General features: G+C 43.3%; 1 long non-coding RNA gene across 1 annotated transcript in view; it reads left to right on the plus strand.

The window, feature by feature from the left end:
- Positions 1-17,852, plus strand: part of LOC138266639 (uncharacterized) — a 113,804-nt gene that overhangs the window by 67,289 nt on the left and 28,663 nt on the right. The gene's annotated exons all lie outside the window — the stretch shown is intronic.

Raw genomic sequence — 17,852 nt, forward strand, 5'->3', positions numbered from 1 at the left:
GGATGTGATTGTCCAATGTTTGAGTCAATGCTAGTTGGCAGCCCTCCTTACCTGTGGTGGACTGACTAAACCCATGGGCAGCTATCCAAAGCTTCCTGGCTGTCCTTGATGTTTGAAAGTATGTGTTGCATGTCCATCCCCTCCCTGAGGCACAGGGTTAGGGCTAGGAAATATCTGTACCTAGGTGTGATGATCCCAGTGTAGGAGACAGACATGCAATTCAAACATTTATGTGTTCCAAACTACAATGCCCCCTCATGATTACCAACTGCATACAGTCCAGCCAGTTCCATTTACAAATCACAGGTCTTGTGGGCCTTGAGTGTCATCCAGAAGATAGTAATTAGTTGGCCTGGCACATGCGGAGTTCTTGCAGCATTTGTTATGTGAATAATAGCAGTACAAAGATGCACAGATTATTTAATTAAGTACACACCTTGTTGTGCATTGATGTGCTGTTAGATAGTAGATGTGTAGGCTGTGTAGGCATGTCATTCCTCACGGACAGTCTATCATCTGTACTGTGATTTGGACTGTATGTGCTATTTTTCATGAATTGTTAGAATATCATCTGTAGATGTATCACACATTGATGTCACGAATGTTTGTCTTTCTCTATTTTTATAGCTGCCAACATGAATGCGTAGGAGATAAGGGAACTCCAGAGGCGGGCAGTTCGTTACTGCCACATACTAGGTGTGGACGCTGGGTTCCACAATATGGCACATCGATATCGCCATGAGAGAGCCACAGTGGTCTGGAGTGTATTTGCCCAAGGGGGGCAGCATTGCCCACAACAGCCACCACCACAGCTCAGACCACAGTGGCCCCAAGGATGACAGCCACTGTAGCAGGCCTCTCGACTTCATCTGCTCTGGGCCCACAAGCAGCACCTCCTGCACCTCCCCCTCCAACCACGGCACCGGCACCAGCCATGGCATCTACAAGTGGTACACAGACAACCCCAGCTGCTGTGATAGACAATCAGGACTCACAGACACTGAAACGTGACATGCAACAAATGTTGCGCAGGATGGAGAGGCTGCAGCAGTAGGTGTCCCGCAACAGCAGGAGACTTTGGGGTATCAAAAAGATCCTGCGGCAGGCCAATTTGTAAATAATGGATCCTCACCCATGATTCCCTCCCCTCCCTCCTCTTTCCTCGTTCTTATCTTTAGTGGGTTTAGGGGGCTTAGTGTTAGGTTAGAGTAGGCTGTTAGTTTAGTTAGTATAAGTGGGTTGAGGGTGGAGGGGGTTATATTATTACATGTTTTTTTGTGGGTGGATGGGTGGGTGGGGGATGATGTTGGGTGTTTATGTGTATAAAAAAATCAAAAAAAAAGTCTATAAAAAAAATATTAAAAAAATATATCTTTGTTCAGAATAAGTTAGTATGTGTTTAGGTTAGTATATGTTGTCCTACATGTGTCCCGTCATATAAGGGGGATGGGGGGTTGATGTTTAGAGTGTTTAGGTAAATGTGGTAAGTAAGTTTAGCTTAGGGTAGTTAGGGCCAGTTGTGGGTAATGTATAGTTAGGATAGGTTAGGTTAGTTAAGGTGTTTCCCCTAGTTTAAGTTTCCATTATTACTGTAAAATAAAGTTTTTGGTACTCCTTTACAGTATGTGTCATATGCTTGGGGATCAGGGCCTTGGCATGGGTGTACAGTGTCAATTTAGTATTTGTGTTCCATCCCGCATCAGATTCCCATTATTAACATGGTTATTCCTTATTCCAAATGAGCTGTCACAAAGGCAGCTACAACAAATCTACTTCTCCATGCATCTGCATCCATTGCACCCACCACTCAAGGTTACTATGGTTCCCAATGTGTTGTAAAGGTTGGTGTGTTTTTAAATCTGTCATCGTTTGAGTCCTGAATTGGAATCTTGGGCACTGTGGGATGTCTGCCTGCAGCCTGAGGTTCATGTAAACCCTGATAAGCTGAGTGATGTTATAATCTTATGTAGTTCTGTATACATAACTCACACCTATCATTTCTTACATTGTACTCCCAGGTTAAATAATTGTCAAACACTCATACACATCCATTCCTGCTGTATGGTGTGTGTGTGTAATTAAAGTTTATAGTCAGATGTCACATACAAAAAGATTGTCTTGAAGGGAATGTTGGCCACATTGAGTTTCAGCTTATACATACTTTGAAGCTGACTTTTTCAGTTCTACATGGCATTATACTGTTTGTTCTCATTTCACTTCAGAAATAAGCCTAAGGAACCACAGATGATGATAAAGTCCAGACCCCAGTGCATAGTTATCAGCCCACATTCCTTCTACACTGTTGTATTGACATTCTATGGCCATTAACATGTTACATTGTTACATACATCACATATCTCCTACACAGTTGATGTGTCACATTGCACAGAGACACAGTGGTTGTATAAGTGCAATTTTTTTAAAGTGCTGTAGTGAAATATTTACGTAGTCCAGGATTGTAAGTCCATTAGTGTGATGCATTCTATTGTAATGCAACACAAGTGTAATGGTCAGGGACATGTCATTGGACATGCTGGGGTTAAGTGTCATTCAATGCAGAGGTACATGAATTGTCAATGAGGTAGTGAGAGACAATTGCAGTGTATAATCATAAAGTAAACAGTGTGCTGGAGAACAGTGCATGTTACCAACTGTAGCAAGAATGGCATGTTAACAAGCACAGGACCTAGGATATCAGTGCCCATGTGGCATGGACTTGTGCTACCGGGTACTCCTACGGGTGATGGTGATCTGTTCCATGTCTTCATCTTCTGATGTGTGTGTCGTCTCCTCTGCCCTTGGTGGTGGTGGGTTTGAAGGGGCAACACACATTTCAGTGTTTTGAAGACGTGGACTCTGAATTCCCGGTAGCTGCCAACTGTGGGGCTATTAAGGGGATTACTGCAGCAAGGAGGAGTTGCTGGTTTTTGAGTATAGCAGCTACATACCTGTGGTAGGCAGCCAGGTCGGCCTTGAGGGGGTCATGATTGCATTCGTGCACGCAGTGAAAGGTTTGGGATGCCAGGTGTTGTGGCAACTCCCTAACTGCTGTGGTGAAATCCCTCACACATTGTTGTAGTCCTTGCAGGAGGGATGGTAGCGCTTGCATGGCTGCTGCCTGTTCTGCAGATTATATCATGCAAGTGCGCATCCCCTCAAGGCTGGCTGCCATATTTTGCATCCCCACCCGCACCTCCTTGGCCAGCTCCCCCTGTACTCCCACTACTGTCCTCTCAAAGGTGGTACCAGTGTCCTCCGAGTCCTCAGCTGGGTTGGAGCTGGCAGGTCATACTATTGGGGTGGTGGGTGGCTCCTCTGTGATGGCTGCTGCATCTGTATTCCTCCTTGCAACTGAAGGTGGGGTCTGGAGGGTTCCAAGGACATCTTGGAGTGTCTGCTGGCTAATGTTTGTCAGCTCGTCATCCATGTCATCAGGGAAGTCCAGGACAGGCATATCCACAGGAGAGCCATCGTTCTCTGCAATGAGATATTTTACAACTAGTGTGTCTGTGTTGTGGCAGTTGTAATATGATGTCACTGACTTTCTATCAGTGGGACATTGTAATCTTGGTTCCTGTTCATTGTTCCTGTCATTAATATTAGCATTCTCACAGGCCTATGCCCCACCTGCATGTCACATCGAGTGTGGGCAGTTTGGGGAACTGTCTGCGTCACATCCTCTAGGTGTAGGTTTTGTCCAAATTGTATGTTGCCACTTTCTTGTCCTACTCAACCCGCCGCCTACTTCCATTAGCATGATGAGGCCTTGCAATGGCTGCGGGTGTTCTGATGCCACTTACATCACACTTAACAATATGGAACTGACCCAGTCTCAGGTATTTCAAACACCTATATGTTGCTGAGACCAAGCACATACTATGTATAGCATTGGCATGGCATGATACAGGTGTCAGCATTGGTAGTGTGTAATGTTGATGTTGGGGAATGTGTGCTACATTGGATTGCAGTGATGGGCCTGGCAGTGTTCCATTTCCTCTTTTGACTGTGCGGGTGTGTTTAACTATCTAGACACATATGTCCTCCCCCTCAATGCTGTTGTCTTAGCAGTATGACAGTTAGGATGTTGCAAGGTGGCATTGCAGCTACTGTAACACAGGCACGGGGTGGACCCTATAATGTGCAGCATGGGTATGACATTACTGCTGTGTACTTCATAATGTAAGTAACAATACCTGATGTTTATTGTGCCTATAGACATGAGCATCTGACAGGATTTACACTTTGCTAGGAATTAAAGGGGATTGATAACGTTGTCATCCTGAACCCTCTATTTTGGGTGTGTTTGATTCATGGGCACCTAACTGCCATTAGCTACTTGACCTGCACACACAGCACAGGTGGTAGTGGCAACTATTGACAATGGTAAATACCACTTGCGGATATGGCCTGAGACTGGAAATTGAGCCCTAGTTCATGTTGTGGCAATACCAGCTTTCCTGTGACAGAAGGCCAGTTTTACTTTATATCCTACCCTCCTGGACCGGCTTTGCCTTTCCAACATTCTTGGCATGGCAGAGAATCCCAATACAAAGGTTGTTGGTGTAGTGTTGTGCTGTGCCCCTGGTTTCCCCTGCACAGCCCATGCACCCGTCCCATGTCCTTTTGCCCTTTCCTCTGCCTGATTTTCAGGGCTGACATGCATTGTGCAGTAGATATGTACCCCCCCTTGCATGCAGTTAACATTTAGGCATTTTTGTCCCCCATGCAACTTATCCTGCATCTGTGGTCTTGTCTGGGTCCTCCTGGCTGGGTCCTGGTCGATTGGGGTCTTCCTTGGGTCTCTCCTGGCTTCTGGGATCCATTTTGGGGCTCCTTAGCACATTTTGCTGTGTTTGCGCTGCTTTTTGACGCAATTGCTGGGAAAAATGTCGCCTATCTGGTTTGCGACGTCGTAAACAGGATTAAAGTCATTTTTGCCGCATTAATGTCGTTTTGCTTTACGATGTGGCGCAATGGTTAGAGTAAAATAAAATGACTCTAACCCGTGGTTTGCGCCACAGAGCGTCAAAGTATAAATTTGATGCCCGGGTGGCGCAAATAAATGGCGTTAGCCAGCGTTAAACTTTTTGACACAAAACTGCATTGGTGCAGTTTTGCGTCAAAAAGTATAAATATGGCCCTCAATGTGGTATTCATGTCTCTCAACACCCCTGCCATGGAAGCCAAGTGGGCATTTTGTGTCTGCTACTGCTGCATGACTTCCTGGTGGTTGTCCCTCTGCAGCTGTTTTATTTTCCCATCATGGTAAGTAGCTGGCCCTTCATGCCTTGGGAATGTTGGTAAGCTCCCAAGACTAAGGAGATGGTGTCCTGGCCAGTTGTATCCCTAGAAGCCTCCATCCTCTGGCCCACGCCATCCCTCCCACGCACCCTACCCCCACAGGCCGGTGCCCCTGGGACAGTTTGCCCACTCCCACTGTTGCCAGGTCCACTATTGTCTGGTTTAATAACAGGAGACTCAGGTACCTGTACTGGGAGGTACAAGATAGTAGACAATGTCCTTGGAACAAAGGCTTGGGGGCAAATGGTTGCCTGTGATGCTGAAGCAACAGGGCTGGAGGGAGTTGATGTGGGCAGGATGAGGCTCACAGTTGTTGACTAACCAGGTGTCCCAGATGGGCCAGCTTCGTTCTCACTGTCCACACATCTAGGAGTGTATTCCTCACTGAGAGCTCCTTCCAGAGGGGTTGTGACAGTCTTAGGTGTCATTTCGATGGTGACATTGGATAGGTTACCTGTAGGAGAAGTGGAACACATAGTTGCTGTAAGTAATGCAACAAGTGATATCAAAGTTTGACCACAAGACATGCAATGTGACATGCACACAGGGTCTTTACTTGATTCCCTGATTTGACAATGACACCAGCTTTCACTTCGGGGTTGGGCTTATATGGGACACAGTGATTTCCAATTGCATACATCTTTCTACAGAATATTGGAGTACCTTGGGGGGTAGATGACTGTTCATTGACTCATATCTTGTCAGAATGATAACTTGATATATTAACTTGATCTCCAAGTAAGGTGTATTGCATCATTGAGTCGACTTACAGCTTCACAATGTACAATGGTAACAGAGCTGACCAAAAATCTAGGTGTAACCATTTCCCTGCCCCTTTGTATGGGTATACTCCATGGACACCCGGCTTCCTATATCAGTGCCCCCCAAGGGAGTACATGACATTGTTTGGATGATGATTTAAAGGGCAGTGTTGTAGGAAACACAGCTATAGCTGTGTGTTGCATTTATAAGTACTGGCAGATGGCCATTGCATTGCTGTCATTGCCATGGACTGTACAGTAGTGGAGGGGACAGATGGGTTGTATAAATTGTTAGTTTCACAAACAATGCTATTTAACGTGTAGTACAGAATTCTATTTTCCTTAATGGTAGTACAGTCCATGCAGGAAGTTGTAGCGCTGTCAATCCCTGTAGTACTACCCATGCCATACACAGACAGTGTGACCCCAGGTGAGTTTAGTTGACATGTAGTATGCCAGAGAGGGGTATTTGGACATTTGGACACATGAGTGGTGAGTGGGTTAGCTGTGAAGATGGGTAAAGATGATCAGTGATCATGCAGGGCATTGCAGTTTGGTGACAGCTTTTGAATTGTGACTTACCCAACTCCACTCCCCCAGGTATTCCAGTCAAGCACTCAGGATGCAGGATGTCCAAGACCTTCTCCTCCCATTATGTGAATTGTGGGGGAGGAGGCGGGGGTTTGAAGTGGTGTGTTTTATAGTGCAGTTGTAGGTGTGTCGGGTGTGTGGATATGTGTCAGGTGTGGGTTTTTTAAACTATCCAATGTGATGTGGTGTATTACTGATGTAACCGCCACGGTTCACACCGCCATTGGTGTTCCGCCATGGAAGAATAGCTACAGTGATTTGTGGGTTGTAATTGGATCTGGGGTTTTTTGGTGGGCTGGTGGTGCTGGTGGTGGGACCGCCTCGGTCCTACCATCCATTGTCCTGGCGGTTTTGGAATTTTGGCTGTCTTTTGGCAGGCTTGGGTGTGTGACTCATAACATGGCTGGCTGTATGACCGCCAACATGGTGGTCTTTTGGTGGCCGCCACTGCGGCGGTCTCACCGTGAGACCGCCAAACTCTTAATGAGGCCCATAGTTTTAAAACACTTAGCTAAAATCATTCCTGCCCACCCCACCCTCCTGACACTGCCATTAGTGACCTGAGAGGGAAGTCAGCTGGTATGAGTACCCTCTGTATGTGATGTAGACATTTATTGCATGCACAGAAATGTTATAGTCTATGGAACTATAAACAAGAGATTTTTGTATTGCGTGCAACCTGAAAAGCAGTATTAGAAGGCTCTCTCAAATGTAATAAAGAAGTGGTCTTAGTGAAATATACTATTTGTCTAGGATCACATAATTTCATCAAGCAGGGAAACTGGGATTTTTTGCTTACACTGTGCAATTCAGCCACTAGATGGGTATCTGTTTCTCTCTTACCGGTTTTACATCAAACATTTGCCATCAAAGGCTTGTTTTTATTTCTTGGTGCCTGGAGGTGACAGCCTGAGTGGCAGGAAGAAGCCACATAACAGCTTAGCTCCTTTTCATTGGGGGCTTAGCCACAGCCAAGCATCTGGATTGAGTTTGGCTTGAGCTTTCAGTAGCTCGCCAATCTCTAGTGCGACATGCTATTCTCAATTTCTCACACCCTTTCTATTGAGACAATTTCTCTAGCAGTCAGTCTTCTGTCACAGTCTGTCCACATTTCTTTACCTCTCTCACTTTTTCTCCCTTTTCAGTATGTCACAATGGATCACAATGGATCACTGACACAGTATGGTGGTAATATCGGTGACAAAAATATTGTGTAAAAAATACTGTTTACCACAATATAATGGTAAGTACAAAAATATCTAAACAAATATTGTTGACACTAATATTGTCCAAAATGCGTACACACTTCAGAGGGGTAAATGCACTATTCCCACTCTAGTCTGTACAACAGTTGGGAAAGTATTGGGTTTTTGATGGGTTATTTATACTATTCCCACTCCAAATAACACAACAGTAGAGAAAGCGTTGGAATTCAGAGGGGTAAAATTTACTCTTCCCACTCCAATCTGTGCAATAGTAGGGCAAATTGTGGACTTCAGATGGGTTAAAATTATTATTCCCAGTCCAAACAACCCAAAAGTAAAAAAAAGTGTCAGACTTCGGAGGAGTTAAATTTACTATTCTGACTCCAACAGGACAACACTAGGGAAAGCGTTAGGTTTCAGAGAGGTAAAATTTACTATTCCCCCTCCAGTCTTTGAAACAGTAGAGAAGTAATTGGATTTTGAAGAGGTGAAGTTTTCTATATCCACTCCAAATAGAGCAACAGTAGGGAAAGTGTTGAACTGCAAAGAGGTTAATTTTACTATTTCCACTGCAATCTAAACAAGAGTAGGGGAAATACTTTCCTTCAAACACATTACATATATAGGTAACATCGTGAACATAGACAAAATATTAAACTGTTAATGTAAAATTATTACTTAACATATGGAACACATATCTATGTATCGACAAACTAGAAACAATGAATCAATTTACATACTTATTATTCAATAAAATAACTGATAAGCAATTACAAATTAAATAATTGACACCCCATCGTCAAACCCTTATAACATAGCAACTCCTACAAACTTAGCAGCCCTCAAATAAAATATAATTAAAATATAAAAGTATTCCATAATTTAGATATGTATAATTCAATAAAAAAAATAATTTACAAATAATAATGAATAGTTATTTAGTTTAATTAACTTCCTGCCCTAAACCCTACAAACCTTGCATCCAGCAACTAAAATATAAGTATAATAATTCAGCATTCCACATTTTACATAATTAAGATCAATTTAATAATTAACAATTGATAATAAATTGTTAATGAATTATTACTGAATTACCTTCCCAACATAGACCCCTACAAACCTTGCAGTCAGCAACTAAAATATAAGTAAAAAATAAGTATTCCATTAATGTCAAAATAAAAATCATTGATATAATTAATTAATAAATAAAGATAGTTGTTAATTATTACCTAATTAACTTCCCACCCTATATCCTTACAAATCTAACAGCCCACAAATAATGTATAACAAAAATATATGAGTGTTATATAATTTACATAATAAATATCAATAATATAGTAAAATATTTTTTTGAATAATTCATAAATAATTATTAACTAATTAGCTTCCCACCCTATCCCTCTACAAACCCAACAACCCACTATGATGCTATAAATTACTATTAAAAATTACATAAAAAATTCTAAATCACTTAAAATTACAAGTTATATTTTAAAAAATAACATTCATACAAACCATAATAACACATAACATTAAAATACCAATTAAAACAAATCATTAAAAACTGAGGGCCTCATTACGAGAATGGCAGGCCATGGAACCTGTGGTGGCGGTTTCGACTGCTGCAACCTTGGCAGTCCGACCTCGACATTAAGATGCTGGTGGTCGGGGAACCAGCACACCTCTGCCACCACCAGGATCACAGATCCTGATGGGACCCTGCCATGGAAAGGCCTGTGGAAAGGCAGTGATGGGGCTACAGGGGCCACCCTGTCAGCACTCTCAGAATGCGCACTGCCTGCCATGGCAGATAGGGCACATTCAGAGAGTGCTGGGGGCACCGTCTGTGCAACAGCATTGGGCTCAGCTCCATAAGAGCTAAGGCCTATGCTGCCATACTGTTTTTGCCGGCCAGCTCGGCTGAAACATCATAATAAGGCAGTGGGGAGGCCACCGACTTGGCTGCCACCTGCCCACTATCATATAAGTGGTCCAGCAGCAGGACCGCTGAAATTGTAATAGGACCCTATAATTCAACCACTATATTATGGAAAACAATATTAAAAACATCAATATTATTTACAAAAATATAACCTTCCTAAAAATGTATATTCTTGTCAACAATATTTGTGCATTACAATATTTATGTGTCACGGTATTTCCTTTCCAATATTTTTGTCTCCAGATATTTTTAAACCAAAGTTTTGTCCAAACACTCTCATAACCCTTCCCACTCTCCCATGTAACACAGCCTACCTTTTGTATTTCTCTATCTAGCTGCAGTAATTTTTCACTCACCACTCGCTCCTTTCTTTTCACTCATTCACTCTTCATACAAAATCCTGCATTTGTCGCGTGGGCTCTCATTATCCTAAATGAGACTACTGGATTTCTAGGTAGCAGGATCGTTCCTGGTGTGGGGGACTGAGTCTGACCCACTTGGAAGGACCTCTGTCACCCTAAATCCGGTTTTGCTCCAGCTAACTAGCAGTGCCTCATCTCTCCCATGGGGAAGGGATGATTGGGCAGCCGAGTGCATGACATCTTGGGAACTTCTCTGGGAAGTCGTGGTCACTCAGGCCCCAACCAGCTCTCTCATTTACAGTATGATCTCATATACAAATGACAAAGGCAGTTTAAGTTTTATAGATTGTTTTTAATAAAACGACTGCATTTTAGATAATAAGGCGTGAGCCGCAATAACCAGAACCATACAACACAGTAGGATTGATATAGTCACAAGGAGAGTGAAACATAAGAATAACGCTATCATGGTGTAAATGGATTCTACTCTCTCTCTGTTAGTTCTGATTTGAGCACAGCATGTTAAGCTACTAGATTGCCTTTCAGATTCCCCGGGAAGCCATCAACCCTCATACCTGAGCAAAGGCCTGTGATCTGGTTCAGCATCTGCAACAAGGCAGTCAGCGTCTAGTTGTGGTTCCCTGGTCGGAATCTCCCTCTTGCGTGTATTAGGACAAGGAAGTGTTTTTATAACTAACATGTCAGTGTGATCACAAAATGTCCCTACGCAAGAATGCCAAAGACTAAACTCCTACCACGTCTTTCGGCAATGTACCAGACTGTATCCTTGACTGAAGCACAGAGTGAACAAGAATGTGTTATTGAAAACGCCAGTGCTGAAGTAGGCTAAACAGTGTGATATAAAAAATAAAAAAAAACGTAGAACTGGCTATTCGAAAAATAACTATAGGAAGCTGAATAAAAAGCATTTAGAGCAAAGTGCACAGAGGCTCTATGCTGCGAGCAAAGGAATAAAAGACATCCAGGGCAAAGTGCACAAAGGCCTAACGCCTAAAGCTAACATGCAAAGGATACATAAAACTGACCATACACCACCTTCATCATGGTCCATTTTCCATCTTCTATCTTGCTTCCTCTCCCTATAATTAATTTCATACAGTTGCTCTTATCATCTTCCTCCACACTTCTTTCTAAGGCAAGATCCCATCTTTCCTGGCTGGTTTGTGTATACGAATAGAGATTAGCAGCCTCATTACGAGTTTGGCAGGACCACCAAACTCAGGGGGAGGATACCACTGCCATGATAGAAGATTCCGGCAAACTATTGTGACCTCTGCCGCGCTGTCTAACAGTGCTAACGCCCATGTCTTGTTCTTCAAGAGAACTCTCTTCTTGTGTGGCATGTCTAACTGAGACTGCCGCCACCTTCTTCTTTTTAAACTGCTACTTTTGTTGGGTCGGTTTCTCTTCTTTCTTGACAGAAACCTCAGTTGAGCGTTGTGATTCCTGTCTCGGTTTCACGTACTATGTTCTCCACTCTGACCGCCCACCTCTTTCATTTCTCTTTTCCGATGAGTCCTGAAAGGAACGAGATTGGCGTGGATCAGTATATTGATATCTATCAGGCGTCTTCAAATTATCCCTATTTCTGAGATTATATTTAGTCTGCGGGGTCTCCGGTCGCGGAGATTCTCCCCTTTCTTTTTTAGGTGTTTGCTGTTTATTATCCCAGTGCTTTTTAGTACCCTCAGGTTGCTGTTGTTTGGTAGTATTGTTACTACTCTTACCCTGTAAATGTGTTTTTTGTTGTCTAGCCCCTAGGCTATCACGACCGATACTCGAATATGTTTCTGCTATTATTCTCGGCAGCTCCCGCTCTTGATTAAGTTGTGGGACGTCTCGAAGACGCATACGCACTGCTAGTGCCACTGCCTCCCCTTTTAGATTACTCAATATAATAGAAGAAACCGCGGCAAAATTGCCCATCAGTTGCATCCCTAAATGTAAGGCTGGGGCAGCCCCATATTCATCTTGAATTTGTTTTAGCACTTCCGGTAGATTAGCCAATGTCGCTGTACTGTGTGCTGTAGTGAGGAGCGCGGCAAACACCGTGCCCCAAGTATTACAATGGTCCACAGTAGGAACCATTCCATACGGCAAACAGATCGTCAATATTCTATGTTTATCCTGAGGTACCGTATGGGGAAATACTGCGCCCAGCGTATACATTTTTTGCCCCAACCAAAATGGAGTTTCCTCTCGTTTTGCCGGTACTTACCCATAACTGAGTGTACAGTGGCCGGATTGATACCCAGAACCACTGCATGTGGTTGCGCCGGAGCAGCACGCGCTACGTTTGTATTTAGTGTCTGCATTACAAATTGAACTAATCGTCTATATGTAGCCGTTAAGTCTGTATATAAACGACGAACTTCAGCCACCGCCAATTGAGCAACCGCAGGATGTGGTGTATACGTAGCCAATAAAGGCCAGGTAGGACCATCATTACTCAGTGGACCTAACCTAACTTGTGCTACAGTGTGTGGGATGGCGCCATCAAGCCAATTATGGTGTTCTTGATAAGATAAAGGTATCTCTAAGTATGCATATGCCCTGTATTGTCCAGGGACATTCGCAATAGTGTAATCATGAAAAGTGTGTGTACCCCCATCAACTGCTGGAAATACGACCCAAGAATAAAAAAGCTCTGTTCTATAGGCTGCATGGGCGTCCACCACAAACGTGTCCGGACCCCCCTGGTTCGTCAGACCATGTGCTATCAGATGTCTTGTGAGCGGGTGTCGCATATTAAGTGCGATGTTCACTACTTGGGGATTCGCCATTATGAAAACAGCACTTGGTCAGAAAAGGCACACCAATATCACGGTTTTCCTTTCAGAGTTCAAGCTTGAACAACCGACCACAAAATAATAGGACGTACCTATATTGTGGTGGAGGAAATCCTCAGCGCCACGGACGTCTCCGTTAACGGAACCGAGGAGTCAATATATATATATGAGACCGAGAGAGTCAGCCGGACCCGAAAATTAGAGCCAGACCAATCGTTGGCGGCGCCATCTCGCGTGGGCTCTCATTATCCTAAATGAGACTACTGGATTTCCAGGTAGCAGGATCGTTCCTGGTGTGGGGGACTGAGTCTGACCCACTTGGAAGGACCTCTGTCACCCTAAATCCAGTTTTGCTCCGGCTAACTAGCAGTGCCTCATCTCTCCCATGGGGAAGGGATGATTGGGCAGCCGAGCGCATGACATCTTGGGAACTTCTCAGGGAGGTCGTGGTCACTCAGGCCCCAACCAGCTCTCTCCTTTACAGTATTATCTCATATACAAATGACAAAGGCAGTTTAAGTTTTATAGATTGTTTTTAATAAAACAACTGCATTTTAGATAATAAGGCGTGAGCCGCAATAACCAGAACCATACAACACAGTAGGATTGATACAGTCACAAGGAGAGTGAAACATAAGAATAACGCTATCATGGTGTAAATGGATTCTACTCTCTCTCTGTTAGTTCTGTTTCGAGCACAGCATGTTAACCTACTAGCTTGCCTTTCAGATTCCCCGGGAAGCCATCAACCCTCATACCTGAGCAAAGGCCTGTGATCTGGTTCAGCATCTGCAACAAGGCAGTCAGCGTCTAGTTGTGGTTCCCTGGTCGGAATCTCCCTCTTGCGTGTATTAGGACATGGAAGTGTTTTTATAACTAACATGTCAGTGTGATCACAAAATGTCCCTACGCAAGAATGCCAAAGACTAAACTGCGTGTATTAGGACAAGGAAGTGTTTTTATAACTAACATGTCAGTGTGATCACAAAATGTCCCTACGCAAGAATGCCAAAGACTAAACTCCTACCACGTCTATCGGCAATGTACCAGACTGTATCCTTGACTGAAGCACAGAGTGAACAAGAATGTGTTATTGAAAACTCCAGTGCTGAAGTAGGCTAAACAGTGTGATATAAAAAATAAAACAAGACCGTAGAACTGGCTATTCGAAAAATAACAGTAGGAAGCTGAATAAAAAGCATTTAGAGCAAAGTGCACAGAGGCTCTATGCTGCGAGCAAAGGAATAAAAGACATCCAGGGCAAAGTGCACAAAGGCCTAACGCCTGAAGCTAACATGCAAAGGATACATAAAACTGACCACACACCACCTTCATCATGGTCCGTTTTCCATCTTCTATCTTGCTTCCCCTCCCTATAATTAATTTCATACAGTTGCTCTTATCATCTTCCTCCACACTTCTTTCTAAGGCAAGATCCCATCTTTCCTGGCTGGTTTGTGTATACGAATAGAGATTAGCAGCCTCATTACGAGTTTGGCAGGACCACCAAACTCAGGGGGAGGATACCACTGCTATTGCTGTGACACCCCATCCTATTACAATGTTCCCGCTGGCCTAACCGATGGAAACATTGTAATAGAGCGTCCCCGCTGGTTAGACTGGTGGGAACAGTGCTACGAGATAGCATTCAGGTCCCTTGAAGGAGCTGTGTGCTATCTCGTAGTACAGATGGGGGCGGACCAGCACCGTCAGAATGCACACTGTCTGCAAAGCAGACATTGTGCCTTCCAAAGGTCCTGGGCAGGGGGGTCCCCAGCACTGCCCATGCTATGGCCCCCAGCACACCTTCCCACCAGCCTTTCCATGCCAGTGAAAACACTATGGAAAGGCTGGAGGGGAGGGGAGTTGTAATGAGCCAGACGGCTCTGAATTCAATGCCAACCTGGCTGATTGCAACTCAGACTGTCGTTATCACATCGGGGACCATGTTCCTGGCGGGGAAGGCAGTCCCCTGGTGGGTGTGCCTGTCTGGGTAGTAATTTGACAATTGGAATGTCCGGAGTGTGGTGGTCCGACAATCAATGTGAGTGTGGCAGTCCTCGGACCACCACACTGGTTAAAAGGCCCTAGGTCTTGTGCTGAGCATGTGACTTCAAGATCCCGGGGTCTGAAGAGTACTCCAGGGACTGCCTCTGCGGCTGGGATGCATGGGCAGAGTTTAGAAGAGTGGCTTTCTCTGGGGGTTCCATTTTAGGACTTAAGTAAGAATGTTTGAGAAAGTTTAGAGTAGTTGGATGTAAGCAGCGGACAGTGAGAAAGTGCAGGCCTTTGTTTTGCAAAGGGAGGTGGGTAGGGCAAAGTGTAGTACGAGTTGATTGTGCTGATGGATATCAGCCAGCTATTGTTTTTGGGAGCATGAAGGGATATTGTCCCCTTTGACGAAAGGCCTGGTCAGGGTGGCTCTAGGTAGGGTTGGCACCTGGTAGTGTTATTCCTGCATGACTAGTACTGTAATGTCCCAGTCGGTACAAAAATCAGGGAAATCATCCAAAGCCAGTATATTTTCCCCTTATCAGTACATCATTTAAACAATAACTGTAAGAAGAAAGCACTGTAATATGTGTTCTATAGACTGCCTTAATGAACCCAGACCGAGAATTAAAGTAAATGAAGACAAAAAAGCCATGTTAAAAAATTGCCTGTATTTTTCACTGGAAAAGGTGGCAACCCTAGCACAAGGTCAGTCCTGAGCAACCCACAGGCAAATGTGCAACCCTCGTTTTGTTGTCCAACTATCTGTGCAATGAGAGTGGAGACAGCTAGAAAAAACTCAGGCTCCTATCAAGTGGGACACAAGTCACCAAAAGGGCTACCTAACCTTAGAGAGAGCTTAGTAGTGAAACACTAATTATATCCATTGGGTGGACCCAATTTAGACCTATCCCATAGCTAGAAGAAGAAATATTTTGACCCAGTCGGGTAGGCAGGACCTTCTAGTCCATTAGGTGTGCCTAGGACAACTTTAGAGTGTTCAAACCTTTTGTCGACTGCACTCTATCCAGATCTTTGATTCATTGCTTATTGTTGTTCACGCCTATGCTGAGGTTGGATGAAAACCCCTAGGAAATGTGCTTTGAAGGATAAATGTGTCCCAAGTTAGGAGATCATATACTAGATCTATGTATGACCTCTATAGTGAAAGAGTGAGGCTCCTAGGGTGAGATTTGTGTGTATGAGAGAGAGAGAGAGAGAGAGATAGAGAGAGAGAGAGAGAGAGAGAGAGAGAGAGAGAGAGAGAGAGAGAGAGAGAGAGAGAGAAAGATATTGCCTGTCTTGGTAGGTGACATTACTCCCTTTTGCTGATCTATCCACATAGTCCCTGCCTTGGTAGATGACATTACTCTTTTTTTGCCAATCTGTCCACATAGTCCGGACATTCAGACCAAGTACACAGGCAGAGATCCGAATGAATTTGACCAAGGAGGTCTGCTGCATTGGGTTTTAGTAAAAATAGGAGTGCTGTTTCAGCGGCTACCTTTGTGCTGTGCTGTGCTGAAACATGTAATGGTCCATCCACGTTCTGCCCTCCCAAAGTTTTGTTGGGCAGAGCTAGCACATGTTGATGTGACACTCCTTACCTGCCCACTAGTACTACATTCCACTGCTCTGTCCCACAGGTATAAGGCCTTGGCACCATAGAGTTAGGCTACAACAGATGGACTTAAATACATTTAAAAAATAGCAGGTGGCCAAATTTGGGTTTTTGGTGAAGTCAACTATGTACAATTGGATATTAACGGTTGACAATCTCCTTTAATTACTTTATTGATTTATTCCTATATGAGGCTTTATAGCCATCACAGGGCTATTCCAAGGGGGAACAATGCGAGTAAAATTGCTACTTCAGCAGTGTTGTAATGTTAGTGGTAGGTCAGCATGAACAGCTTGTGATTCAAGAGTACCTGCAATTAGGTTATAGACTTTTAAAAAATGTTTGGATACAAGTGCCAGTGTGTGGCCGGGCAGTAGCATGGTAAAGTATAGAGGAAGGTTTCCTACACTTTACCATGTGGAGATCCCCATTGTAAAGTATAGGGAAAATGTAAAACGTTTATAAAACTTGAAAAACAATGTTAACAATATTTTCATTATAAATATGACTGTAAATTAATTGTATATATTTATAAAAAATATGTAACAGTGCAAAAAATGCTACAGAACTATTCATTTAAGTTTGATTAAACCTTTAATCAATGTAAATATAGTATTTTAAAATTATTTTTCAGAAGTTTTAATTATATATAGTTTTAAAAGATTCCACATAAAATATTTTGATTATATATTAATATTTATCAAGAGTGATGGATACAATGTATTAAAAATGCATTATTATATTTCAATGGTTAATTTTTTTACATTCATTTTTAAATGCAAAACATATTTGTAAAATATTGCATAATTAAATTACAAATATGTACTATTTTTATAAATTATGTTTAACATCAGTTCCCATTAATTTATATTTTAACCATTTTAAATAGTGTCATTTTATTTAACATTATGGAGTTTTATTTTTAAGTCCCCCCATTTTTTTCTGTGGAGGGGGGTTACAATACTAATGGTTGACCATGTGCAGTGTTAGTCGTACTCCAGCTTTGAGATGCAGAGCTTTACTGCTATTTCTGGACCCTTTTTGGCTGTAGTAACTATAGACGTGTAATTTGAGAGTAGCTATGGGCTTAGGGCCTTATTACAATTATGGTGGTCCGTGGATCGCCGTACCCGCAGTGGAAGTTGGACCACCTCAACCTTGGTGGTCGAACCTCCACCAGCACACTGCAGCCACCACCAGGATCAGAGATCCTGATGGGATGGCACCAGGGCAAGTTGTGGTCAGCCACACCAGTGCCGAGTTCGGC

The sequence above is a fragment of the Pleurodeles waltl genome, chromosome 11 (genome assembly GCF_031143425.1).
Source record: "Pleurodeles waltl isolate 20211129_DDA chromosome 11, aPleWal1.hap1.20221129, whole genome shotgun sequence".
Classification (NCBI taxonomy): Eukaryota; Metazoa; Chordata; class Amphibia; order Caudata; family Salamandridae; genus Pleurodeles; species Pleurodeles waltl.